The sequence below is a fragment of the Hemitrygon akajei genome, chromosome 3 (genome assembly GCF_048418815.1).
Source record: "Hemitrygon akajei chromosome 3, sHemAka1.3, whole genome shotgun sequence".
In the NCBI taxonomy this organism is placed as follows: Eukaryota; Metazoa; Chordata; class Chondrichthyes; order Myliobatiformes; family Dasyatidae; genus Hemitrygon; species Hemitrygon akajei.
The window spans coordinates 78,266,753-78,279,693 of NC_133126.1; the positions used below are offsets into that span (position 1 = coordinate 78,266,753).

The 12,941-nt window shown below is 40.6% G+C and overlaps 1 protein-coding gene across 5 annotated transcripts in view; it reads right to left on the reverse strand.

The window, feature by feature from the left end:
• Positions 1–12,941, reverse strand: part of LOC140725132 (alpha-(1,6)-fucosyltransferase) — an 839,166-nt gene that overhangs the window by 693,264 nt on the left and 132,961 nt on the right. For all 5 annotated transcript variants that reach the window (XM_073040191.1, XM_073040188.1, XM_073040189.1 and 2 more), the window contains exon 2: positions 10,182–10,234. The gene's annotated coding sequence lies outside the window, so the exon portion shown is untranslated. The remainder of the gene's footprint in view (positions 1–10,181; positions 10,235–12,941) is intronic.

Below are 12,941 nucleotides of genomic sequence, written 5' to 3' on the forward strand. Positions count from 1 at the left end.
TTGGACTACAGTATTAATGGATTTGTGGCTAAATTTGCCGATGATACAAAGATAGATGGAGGAGCAGGTAGTGTTGAGGGAACAGAGAGCCTGCAGAGAGACTTAGATAGTTTAGGGGAATGGACAAAGAAGTGGCAAATGAAATACAATGTGGGAAAGTGTATGGTTATGCACTCTGGTGGAAGGAATAAATGAGCAGACTATTATTTAGATGGAGAAAGAATTCAAAATGCAGAGCTGCAAAGGGACTTGGGAGTCCTTGTGCAAGATACCCTAAAAGTTAACCTCCAGGTTGAGTCGGTTGTGAAGAAGGTGAATACAATGTTGGTATTAATTTCTAGAGGTATAGAATATAAGAGCAGGGAAGTTATGTTGAGGCTCTATAAGGCACTCGTGAGACCACACTTGGGAGTATTGTGTGCAGTTATGGGCTCCTTATTTTAGGAAGGATATACTGACACTGGAGAGAGCTCAAAAAAGATTCACAAGAATGATTCCAGGAATGAAAGGGTTACTGTATGAGGACCATCTGGCAGCTCTTGGGGAGTATTCCTTGGAGTTCAGCAGAATGAGGGGGGATCTCATAGAAACTTTCTGAATGTTAAAAGGCCTGAACAGAATAGATATGGCAAATTTATTTCCCATGGTAGGGGATTCAAGGACGAGGGGGGATATGACTTCAGGACTGAAGGACGTCCATTTAGAACTGAGATGCGGATAAATTACTTTAGACAGAGGGTGGTAAATCTGTGGAATTTGTTGCCACGAGTGGCTGTGAAGGCCAAGTTATTGGTTGTATTTAAGGCAGTGATAGATAGGTTCTTAATTAGCCATGACATCAAAGGGTATGGGATGAAGGCAGGGGAGTGTGGATGACTGGAAGAACTGGATCAGCCTATTACTGAATGGCAGAGCAGACTTGATGGGCCAAATGGCCTACATCTGTTTCTATATCTTATGGTCTTATGGATTGAATAACAAGCTATGTATTTAAATGAAGAACAGAACAAATCAGAACTCTAGCTATACTACCGCAGTACTACAAAACTGTAGTTCCTACGAGCTATCAATGGAGGAATTCATCCAGCGTACACTGCTGTGTCCTTCTGATTGACACAAACAAAATCAGCGCAGATGCCTCATGCAGATAATAGACTGTTTTCATACAATGCTTTTGATGATTACATGCTCCAAATCTTCATTCTCTTGTAACATTCAAGATAATTGTCAATACCTTTCAATTCTTTGTAGCTCCTAACTTGTTGAAGTGAAATTGTTTCATTTTTATTTCTGGTCACTCTTGTCAATCCGAATTGTCTTACTGCTTATTTCTCACCAATTATCGATGACAAAATCCACTGCTTTTTCAACACACACACACAACTGAGACTATTTAAAAAAGGTTCACTCTAAGCACAGTATAATGTCTAATAGCCACATGTGCACACATCTGACACTTGTTAGAAACTGCTCAACAAGAGTCTTCTGCCCCAGTTAAGCAGCATTATGTCCCAAATAAACAAAGGGAATTTCAGCCATTTTCTTGATTCATTTTGGTACTTTTTAAACTGTCCCAAATAAGAAGCTGCCCTGATTAACCAGAATCCACTGTAGAAATAATCCTGGCTGTTCACTTCTGGGAGTTGCACATTGTATTTGCATTTTATTATTCAGTTACTTAAGGCATACAGCGATTCAAGTTACAAACTTGAAATGTAAATGGGCAGAATCAGAAAAAATGTTTTGATATTGATAGGTTAATGAGTACAATTAAATTAAATGCCAACAGTGTACATAAAGAATAATTCATCTCTTTATTTAAATGAAGGGAGGTTATGCATGCCCAGAGGGTTCTGCTGTCCCTCTGTGCAAAGAGTTGGAGTTGGCAAGGTAATATTTGACCGGAACACATTAGGGCCTGTTAGCAGAAAAAAATGTGAAAAAGCTGGAGGAACTCAGTGCGTCAAGCAGTATACGTAGAGGTAAACAAATGGTCAATATTTTGGTTATAACCCTGCATCAAGTCTGACCATCCTTTTGCTTCCACAGGTGTTGCTTGACAAGTTCCCCTTGGCAGCTGAGCCGTCTTGCAACAAAGATCTAATTTATGATGCCATAGTCAGGAAAGAGCTGACTGAAGTTCCCCTGTTTTCTACTTTCTCGACCCCATTCACAGTAAAGCTTTTGGAGAGCAATCAGCAATTCCAATGCATGAAAAAGTAATTTGGATTGTTTTAACTGCACTCAACATTCAATATCACTTTAGAGTGACTTGAAAAAGTGTTAAGCCCCAAAACTATTCTCACATTTTACTGAGCAAACACGAGTAAATCTGCAGATGCTGGAAATTCAAACAACACACACAGAATGCTGGTGGAACACAGCAGGCCAGGCAGCATCTATAAGGAGAAGCACTGTCGACGTTAAGGGTCTCGGCCCAAAACGTCGACGGTGCTTCTCCTTATAGATGCTGCCTGGCCTGCTGCGTTCCACCAGCAGTTTGTGTGTTGCTCACATTTTACTGTGTCATTTTCAAAATTTAATATATTGAAGTAAGACTTTTAGCTAATCTAGAAAACGAGCATCATGTCAAATCAAAAGAAAAATTCAAAAACATGTCAACAATTAACTAACAAATTAAAAACCAAAATTATGAGGCTGGAGAAGTATTCATCCCCATTATAATTGCAATGGTAACTTTCCTCAAATACAATATACAGTATTACCTTACCAACTCATTCCATTCATTGATGTAGAAACTTGTAGAATTACCTGTTTCCAATCAATCTATAAGATTAAATACCCCTCTCTCTGTAAGGCCCAACAGTATGGTAAATTTTCAACAGACCAAACCAAAATGAAGACAAAGTAGAATTCAAGGCAAGACAGGAAAGTAGCAATAGAGAAGCACAAATCCAGGGAAGTGTACAAGACCATCTCAAAGGCACTGAACATACCTCAGAGCTCAGTGCAGTCCATCGTGAAAAAATGGAAAAATATGAAACTGTTACCACACTGCTTGGATCAGGCTGTCTCTCTGATGCCAGAAGTCCCTGAATGCAACTAAAGATGAAGTTTATGGTTCCCAAATCTCCAAGGCCTTGCACTAAAAGGTTTTTATGGAAGAGTGACAAGGAAGAAGCCATGGCAAAAACTAAACATATCATTGCCCATACAGACGTTGCAAAGTGTCACTTAGAAGATACTGTAAAGATATGGAAGGTAGTCTTGTGGTTGGATGAGACTAAAGTGCAATCTTTTGGCCTCAACACTGAGCAGTATGTGTGGCATAAATCTAATACAGCACATCAAATGTCCCAACTGTGAAGTACAGTGGAGGTAGCATCATGCTATAGGGATGCTTTTCAGCACCAGGGGCTGAAAATCTGGTCAGGATTGATGGGAAGATGAATGCTGCTAAATACAGAGAAATCCTGGATAAAAAAAACTGCTGCTAGCCTCTGCTAGAAAGCTTAAACTGGAGAGGCAGGTCGACTTTCAGCAGGACACTGTCAGAACAACCATGGAGTGGCTTCAAATGAAGAAAATTGATGTCCATGAGTGGCCCAGTCAGACTCTTGACCTTAACATGATAGAACATCTCTGGCAAAACTTCAGGTTTGCTGTCGCTGCTGCTCTGCAACTAACTTGGCATAGATTGAGCAATGTTGCAAGGAGGAATAGGCAAATCTTGCTCAATCACATTGTGCAAAGCTAATGGAGACTTATCCAGAAACACTACTGGCTGTAATAGCTGTGACAGGTTCAACTAAGTACTAAGCAAAGGGAGGCGAATACTTTTGGATTGCTGACATTTCAGTTCTTTTAGTTTTTAGTTTTTAAAATACAAAGCAACATACACAAAATGCTTGAAAAGCTCAGCAAGTCAGGCACCATCTATTCAAAGGAACAAACAGTTGATGTTTTGGGCCAAAACCCTTCTTTCAAGACTGGAAAGTAAGGGGGTAGATGCAAAATAAAACACGACGGGGGCAGGGGAGGAGGATAAGCTAGAAGGTGAAAGGTGAAGCCAGGTGGTTAGGAAAGTCATAGGGTTGGAGGTGAAGGAACTTTATAGAAGAGGAGAATGGACCATAGGAGAAAGGGAAGGAGGAAGGGCAGTAGGGGGAAGTGAGAAGATGTAAGAGTCTAGATTGGGGAGAAGAAGAGGCAAGGAAAAATAATTTTTTTGTTGCAGAACAATAAATTGATATTTGTGCTATCAGGTTGGAGGTTACCCAGATGAAATATAACGTGTTGCTCCTCCACCCAATGAGGGTGCAGGTGAAGTATTGCAAAGAGGGGAGGGATAAATGGACAAGAGAATCATGGAGGGAGCTATACCTGCAGAAAGCAAAGAGTGAGGGGTGGTTGGTAAAGATTTGTTTGGTGTTAGGGTCTCTTTGGAGATGGTGAATGTTGCAGAGATTGATATGTTGGATGCAGAGGCTCATGGGGTGGTAGGCAAGGACAAGAGGAACTCTAACTTTGTTAAAGGGGGTGGGAAGATGGGTTGAGTGCAGATGTCCAGGAAATGGAGGAGATGCAGGTGAAGGCAGCACCAATGGTGAAGAAAGGGAAACACCATTCTTTAAAGTAAGAGAACACCTCTGATGTCCTGGAAAAGAAAGCCTCATCCTGGGAACAAAAGTGGCCAAGACAAAGGAAGTGAGAAAAAGGAACAGTATTTTTGTAGGAGATGGGATGGGAAGAAGTATCATCAAGATAGCAGTGGGAATTGGTAGGTTTATAAAAGATGTCGGTCAACAGTTTGTCTCCAGAGATGGAGACACAAAGATCTAGAAATGAGAGGGATGTTTCAGAAATTGACCAAGTAAGTGAATTTAAGGACAGGGTGGAAATTAGAGGCAAAGTTGATGAAATGGATGAACTCAGCATGGATCCATGAAGCAGGACCAACGCAATTGTCAATGTCGCAGGGGAAGAGTTGGAGAGTATAACCAGGGAAGGCTTGAACACGAACTGCTTCACATAGCCAGCAAAAAGGCTGGGGGCACAGCTGGGGCCCACACAGCTGCCAATGGCTACCTTTGGAGAACAGGTGGAGAAGCCAAAGGAGAAATTGTTGAGGGTGTGGACCAGTTTTGCTGAACGGAGCAAGGTGGTGGTAGAGGGGAACTGGTTGGTTCTCTTATTGAGAAAGAAGCGGAGAGCTTTAAGGCCTTCTTGATGAGGGAACTGAAGTGTAAAGGGACAAGACTTCCATGTTGAAAATGAGGCAGTGAGGGAGAGGGAACTGAAACTTGATAAGGAGATTGAGAACATGAGGAGTGTCACGGATGTAGGTGGGAAGGGACTGAACCAACAGGGATAGAATGGAGTCAAGATATGAGGATTCGAGTTGTTGAGGCAGGATCAGGCAGATACGATGGGCTTACCAGGACAGTCAGGTGTTTGGAACTTGGGTAAGTGGTAGAAGTGAGCAGTTCAGGATAAAGAAACTATCATTTTGGTGGCAGTGCATGGGAGTTCTTCAGAGTTGATGAGATCAGTGATGGTGTTAGAGACAGTTTTCTGATGGTCCAGAATAGGGTCCTCTTCAAGGGGTTGGCAAGAGGTGGTGTCTGAGAGTTGTCAACTAGCCTCGGCGAAATAGAGGTTAGTCCGCCACACTACAACAGCACTCTCTGTCAAGCACCAATGCTCCATCCGCCAAATGCAGAACTTCTCCGGCGGCCAAATGCAGAACTTCTCCGGCGGCCCAACATGTTAATTCCCATTCTGACATGTCGGTCCATAGCCTCTCTTGTGCCATGTTGAGGCCATCCTCAGGACTGAGGAGCAACACCTTATACTCCATCTGAGTAGCTATTAATCTGATGACATGAATATTGATTTCTCCTTCCCCATCCTCTCTCTTATTTCCCACTCTAGCATCTTGCCTCTTTACACCTGCCTATCACGTCCCCCGATGCACCCCCTCCTTCCTTTTCTCCTTTGGTTTACTCTCCTCTCCTATCAAATTCCTTCATCTCCAGCCCTTTATGATACTGCCTAACATGCTGAGTTCTTCCGGCATTTTGTGTATGCTGCTCTGGATTTTTCCAGCACCTGCAGAATTTCTTATGTTTATATTTTTTTAAATATACTTTCCAGTAGTTCCACTATCTACAAAATATCTAAATCCATTTGTAAATGGATTTAGAAAGCTAATCTACACTCAGTGGCCATTTTATTAGGGTCAACTGTACACCTGCTCATTAATGCAAATAATTCATGAAAAAGGTTGGATCCATCCTTGGCTACAATCCAGATTTTGAGTTAGTGGTGGAGAGGAGGTCACTAAACAAACTGTTATCCATTATGGACATTCAGGCACATCCTCTCCATGACCTACTGAATAAACGGCAGAGCACCCTTTCAAACAGACTCATTCAGCTCTGCTGTCACAGGATCGTTACAGAAAATCTTTCCTCCCAAAAGCAATAAACATATATAGAGCAGTTCATCTCTGTGACACAGGAGAACACACATCACAGTACAACAGTCTCTGTTTTATTAATTCGTAAATTATTGTACATTGGTACATTATTATGAGGTGTATTATTATTCTGTACATTATTATTAGTTAAGTCTGCACACTGCTAAGTGTGTTTTTAAATGTTGCTGCAGTAATGAAAGAACTTCCCACTAGGGATCAATAAGGTACTTATTATTATCTAATTAGCCAATCACGTGACAGCAACTCAAGGCATAAAAACATGCAGACATGGTCAAAAGGTTCAGTTGTTCAGACCAATCTTCAGAATGGTGAAGAAATATGATCTAAGTGACTTTGATCATGGAATGATTGTTGGTGCCAGCTGAGGTGGTTTGAGTATCTCAGAAATTGCTGATCTCCTGGGATTTTCATGCATAACAGTCTCTATAGTTACAGAGAATGGTGTGGAAAAACAAACCAAAAACAACCAGTGAGCAGTAGTTCTGTGGACAAAAGTGAGAGAGGACTGAGGAGAATGGCCAGACAGGTTCAAACTGACAGGAAGGTGACAATAACACAAATAATGACTCGTTACAACAATAGTGTGGAGAAGAGCATCTCTGAATGCACAACACTTCAAACCTTGTGCTACAACAGCGGCAGATCAGAAATATACACTCTGGCCATACCGAAGAAAGTGGCCGCTGAATGTACGTTCTCTAGTAATCTGATACTATTCTCCTCACCACTTATCACACTTGAAAGATGTATTCCCTACAAATTACATAAATTCTACCCTGCACAACAGGCCTTGCCAGTGACACATACCAAAACAAAAGATCCCTCAATGTTCTGTCATTTTACCACATTCTTTCCAGAAATGTTACCACTTTTCTCAAATTATTTTTTTTATTCCAGGTTGATACAGGTAGCCTTTAGTTTTAAACTTTGCCCTCTCACTGTGGAGACATCCAAGATTCATTTCACAGTGTTTCAGGTTCACTTTCCCTGTAAATTTGCTGACAGAAACCTTGAGCTTGTCATCATTTTAAAATCTTCACACCTCCCCTAGTCCAACGGTCATTTCTCACATTGGTGCAACAAATTTCTGGCTTGAAACTACATCATACATTTGAAGTAGAAGAACCTGGCTGTTTTCATAGGTAACTGAGGAGGAACGCACCCAACTGCGCACTTAGCAGGGAAAATAGAGAAGATGTTATCATTCCTTTCTATAAGGTTCAAGACAAATTTCTAATTTTCACACCCTGATAGAGTGACAGAGTATTTAACTCTGAAAATGTACATAATTATATTGAACAATTTGTGACATTAGCAGTCCCAACTTCCTTGTCTCTTCAAGCCAGACAGACACAGGAGTTCTCGGGTACCACCAAAATTCCAACCTGCATCATGATGTCATTTCACTAAAAATAAAAGGACTAAATTTCAGGAAGAAGATATGAAAACCATGACTAGAATTATAAAAGATCAGTCGCAAGTGGTGCAGTGTTTATAAAGGCAATTTACACCATAGCTCAGAGCTGTATAAAATGTGCAGCCCGACCTGCTGAGTTCATCCAGCTTGATTGTACGTGTTGATTTGACCACAGCATCTGCAGTGTACTTTGTGTGTGCATTATAGGTTTACTGCAGTAGTCCTTCAAAACTACTTGTGGTTTTCTTTATCAGTTTTGTTTCAACAAAACAGTCCACAAGATATAGCAGCAGAATTAAGCCATTTGGCACATTAAGTATAGTTCCACCATTCGATTATTGCTCATTTATTTACCTCACAACCCAATCCTTGTGTCTTCTCTCCGTAACCTTACTTATCAAAAAACCCATCAACCTTCACTTTAAACATATCAAATGATCTGGCCTCTATACCTCTCTGCGGCAATGAATTCCATAGATTCATCACCCTCTGGTGAAAGGATATCCGTCCCTCTTGACCTAAACTCTCCCACTACTGGAAACATCCCCCTACATCCACTCTAGCTTTCTCAAAATTCATTAGCTCTCCATGAGAAAATACCACCCTTCCCCCCCACCCCCCACTCCTGCATTCTTCTAAATTTCAGCGAGTGCAAGCCCACAGCCATCAAACGTTCCACATTCATCAACCTTCCATTCCTGGATCATTCTTGTGAATCTCCACCAGACTCTCTCCAATGCCAGCAAACCTTTCTTAGATAAGGGGCCCGAACCTTCTCACATTACTCCAAGTGTAGTCTGACCTATGCATTATAAAGCCTGAGCATTATATCCTTGCTTTTGCATTCTAGTTCTCTCAAAATGAATGCTAACATTGCATTTGGCTTCATTACTACCGATTCAACCTGCAAGTTAACCTTTAGGGAATCCTGCATGAGGACCCCCAAGTCCCTTTGCACATTCAATTTCAGATCTTACTTCCCATTTAGAAAATAATCTGTACTTTTATTACTTCTACCAAAGCGGATGACCACACACTTCCTATACAATTCACTTGCTGTATTCCATCTACCACTTCTTTGGCCATTCTCATCATCTATCCAAATCCTTCTGCCGTCCACCTGCTTCCTCAACACTGCCTCCCCCTCCACCTATCTTTGTATCATCAACAAACTGGGCCACAAAGACATCAATTCCATCATCCAGATCATTAACAAACAACGTTAAAAGTAGCTGACCCTACCTCAGCCCCTATGCAACACCACTAGTTGCCAGGAGCCAACCAGAAAAGACATAGTTTATTCCCACTCTTTCTTTCCAGCCAGTCAGCCAATCTTCTGTCCATGCTAGTATCTTTCGTGTCCTACAATGGGCTCTTATTTTGACTAGCAGCCTCATGTGCTGCTGTCAAAGTCCATCTGAAAATCCACTTACTCTCCTTTGTCTATCCTGCCTATTATTTCTTCAAATAATTCCAAAAGGTTTGTCAGGCAAGATCTCCCCTTAAGGAAACCATGCTGATGGCAGCCTATTTTATTGTGTGCCTCTAAGTACCCCAAAGCCTCATCCTTAATAATAACTCCGACACATTGCCAATCACTGAAGTCAGGTTATCTGGCCTATAATTTCCTGTCTTTTGCCTCCCTCCTTCTTAAAGAGTGGTGTGAACCATTCCGGAACTTAATTATTTTTGAAAGATTATTACTAATGCGTCCACAATATCTTTAACTACCTCTTTTAGAAATCTGGGGATAGTACTTCAGGCTCAGGTGATTTATCTAACTTCCAACCTTTAAGCTTCCCAAGCGCCTTGAATAATATTAACCACAATCACCTCTGCCTCTTGACACTCCTCAATTTCTAAAAAGCTACTTATGTGTTCCACAATGAAGACTGATGCAACATCCTCAATTCATCTGCCATTTCTTTGTTCCCTAATTCTACCTCTCCAGCATCATTTTCCGGTAGTCACTGTCCCTGTTGCCTCTCGCATCTCATTTACTTTGAACAGTACTTAAAAATTGCACCGCTACAAAATATCGTGCAAAAGTCTGTTTCCATTAATCAAGCTAAATGTTCAGCCTACAGCGTATAATGACAAGAGCACAGCGGGAAAAATTACTGGTCTGGTAAACCATGCAATTGCACTGCAATCATAAAATACTCTTCTCTCTATTAAAAATGGCAATCTTATTTTTTATGATAAATATTAATATGCAGCAGGATCTGCCCGTGTTTCCTATGATTTTGTCATCCAGTTAAAATAATACATTGAGTTTATAAAATAAATTAATAAAGTTACCTGTTATCAGTAAGATGGAACAATATAGGAATCTTCATCGAAAATTAATAACCCTGCAAAAGAAATAAAGGGCCATATTAATAAATCCACCTTATGCAGTTCTTTGATCTATAGTTACCACAGTTTTATATTGACTCAGTACTGTGTGAACAAATAAATAAAGAACACATTCCCAAAAACTCCCACAGGAAACCAGAATGATTTATTTCTTATCCCGCAGCGAATGGTTTTAATAATTGATGTATATAATTCTCTGCACAAAACCCTCACTTTTGTTCTCCTTTCAAATGCAACACGGTTTCACGCGAGTGCAAAAACTGAAGGGTAAATCAAAAGGTACCCAATTTTAAAAAAAAGAGGGTCATTCTTCATAAAGCCCAGGCATGTTAGAGAATAACAATTTTTTTAAATATGTGGATGTAATATAAAAGGTAAAATCCTATGGGAGGGCAAAAATCTGCATTTACTTTTATTCAGCAATGAGCTTGGCCTTGAAGTGTTCTGTTTCAGAAAACTTCAAATTAGATATAATAATCGATCCAAAAATAGCTACAAAGGTGGCAATTCACAGCACCGTTTGTGCTAAACTTCCACGTGCAACATTCGTAATCCAGAATGGAAAACTGAACTCCACCTGGTTTTATTAAGGAAATCTGCTGCGATTTGTAAAATGAAAGATATTTACCAACAACACTCAGTTCTGTTCTGTGCCTGTGCTTTAGCCTTTAAAATTGCTGCAGGAAAAGCAAAGGAGCAGTCATTTTGCATGGGACTTGTGCTGTGACATCAATAAGTTCTACACCAGCGACCTCACAAACAGGGAGACGGAGACACAGCCAAACAACCATCCTGATACTAAAACAGCAGGAAGCATCGCCGTACAGGCCATCTGTCCCTAGCTACTTCTAAATACCAACTTCAACAAAAACAGCACCCCAACTGACCACTGCTTCAATATTTTTTGTTCTGAACTTACGATTGCATTGCAATTCAGCAGAATATAATTACCCGTGAAACCAAAAGTTTGCAGTAGTTTTGAATTATTTAGTTTCACTTATTTCATTTCCATGCAGCTGGAAAGCAGCAGAACATGACCAATAACGGTGAATGTACACCACTAGTCTACCTCTAGGCAACCCAAAAAGACACCGGGAGAAGATCCTTTAAAGCAATAATTTAAGTTCCAACATGTTCCAAGTGACTTTTTTATAATCTCTTAAAAACCGAAAGACTGCAACTAAAAAAGTTATAAAGATGGTAAAGATGGAATAATAAAGTATGCTAGCCAATAATATTAAAGCGTATACCAAAAGCTTCTTCAGTTACATAAATTGTGAAAGAGCGGCAAGAGTGAATACCAGATTGCTGGAAAATGATGCTGGAGAGGTAGCAATGGGGGATAATGAAACGGCAGAGGAACTGAATAAGTATTTTCCATCAGTCTTCACTGTGGAAGACACTAGCAGTATGGTGGAGGTTTCAGGTATCAGGAGGCATGAAGTGTGCGACGTTACCATGACTGGAGAGAAGGTCCCAAGGAAACTGAAAGGTCTGAAGGTGGATAAGTTACTGGGATCAGATGTGTACACCCCAGAGTTCAGAAAGAGCTGACTGAAGAGGTCATGGAGGCATCAGTAATGATATTTCAAAGATCACTTAATTCTGGAATGGTTCTGGAAGATTGAAAAATTGCAAATATCACTCCACTCTTTTTACATTACATGTCAATGATTTGGATGATAGAATTGATGGCTTTGTTGTAAAGTTTGCAGACAATATGAAGGAAGGTGGAGGAGCAGGTAGTTTTAAGGAATTTGAGAGGCTACAGAAGGACAGACAGATTAGGAGAATGGGCAAAGAAATGGCAGATGGAATACAATGCTGGGAAGTGTATGGTCGTGTATTTGGGTAGGAGGAATGAGAGGACTGACTAATTCCTAAATGGAGATTGTGCAGGATTCCCTCAAGGTTAATTTGTAGGTTGCGTCTGAGATGAGGAAGGCAAATGCAATGTTAGCATTAATTTAAGATGACGAGACTATAATAGTAAGGATGTAATCTTGAGGTTTGTTAAAGGTTTGTTGAGGCCTCACTTGGAGTATTGTGAGCAGTCTTCACCTGCCTGTATTCACTGAAATTCAGAAGAATGAGGGGGGACCTCATTGAAACCTATCTAATGGTGAAAGGCCTTGATAGATTGGATGTGGAGGGGATATTTCCAATGGTGGGAGAGACTAAGACCCGAGGACACAGCCTCGGAATAGAGGGGTGTCCTCTGAGAACAGAAATGAGGAATAACTTCTTTAGCCAAAGAGGGGGAATCTGTGGAGACCAAGTCTTTATGTATATTTAAGGCAGAAGATGACAGTTTCTTGATTGGTCAGGGCATGAAGAGATACTGGGAAAAGGCAAGATACTGAGGCCGAGAGGAAAATTGGATCAGCCATAATGAAATGGTGGAGCAGACTCGATGGGCCAAATGGCCTAAATCTGTCCTAAATTTATGGTCATATGTGGTTCACATATGGCCCTCGATAATAGGTCAATATTGACAACAAATTATTTTGCAGGGTTTTCTAGGATTGCTCTCAGATTAAGCTCACTTTCTTTGCCCAACATTTGCTTCTGATCTACTGAGTCACATCTGCATGCATGATCCACATGCAAAACTTGAGAGTTGCCTAAGAAAGTCCCCTACATAGAATTTTAAACATGGAGTTATGTAGAGCAATATCATTAGATTAACCATGAACAATAATG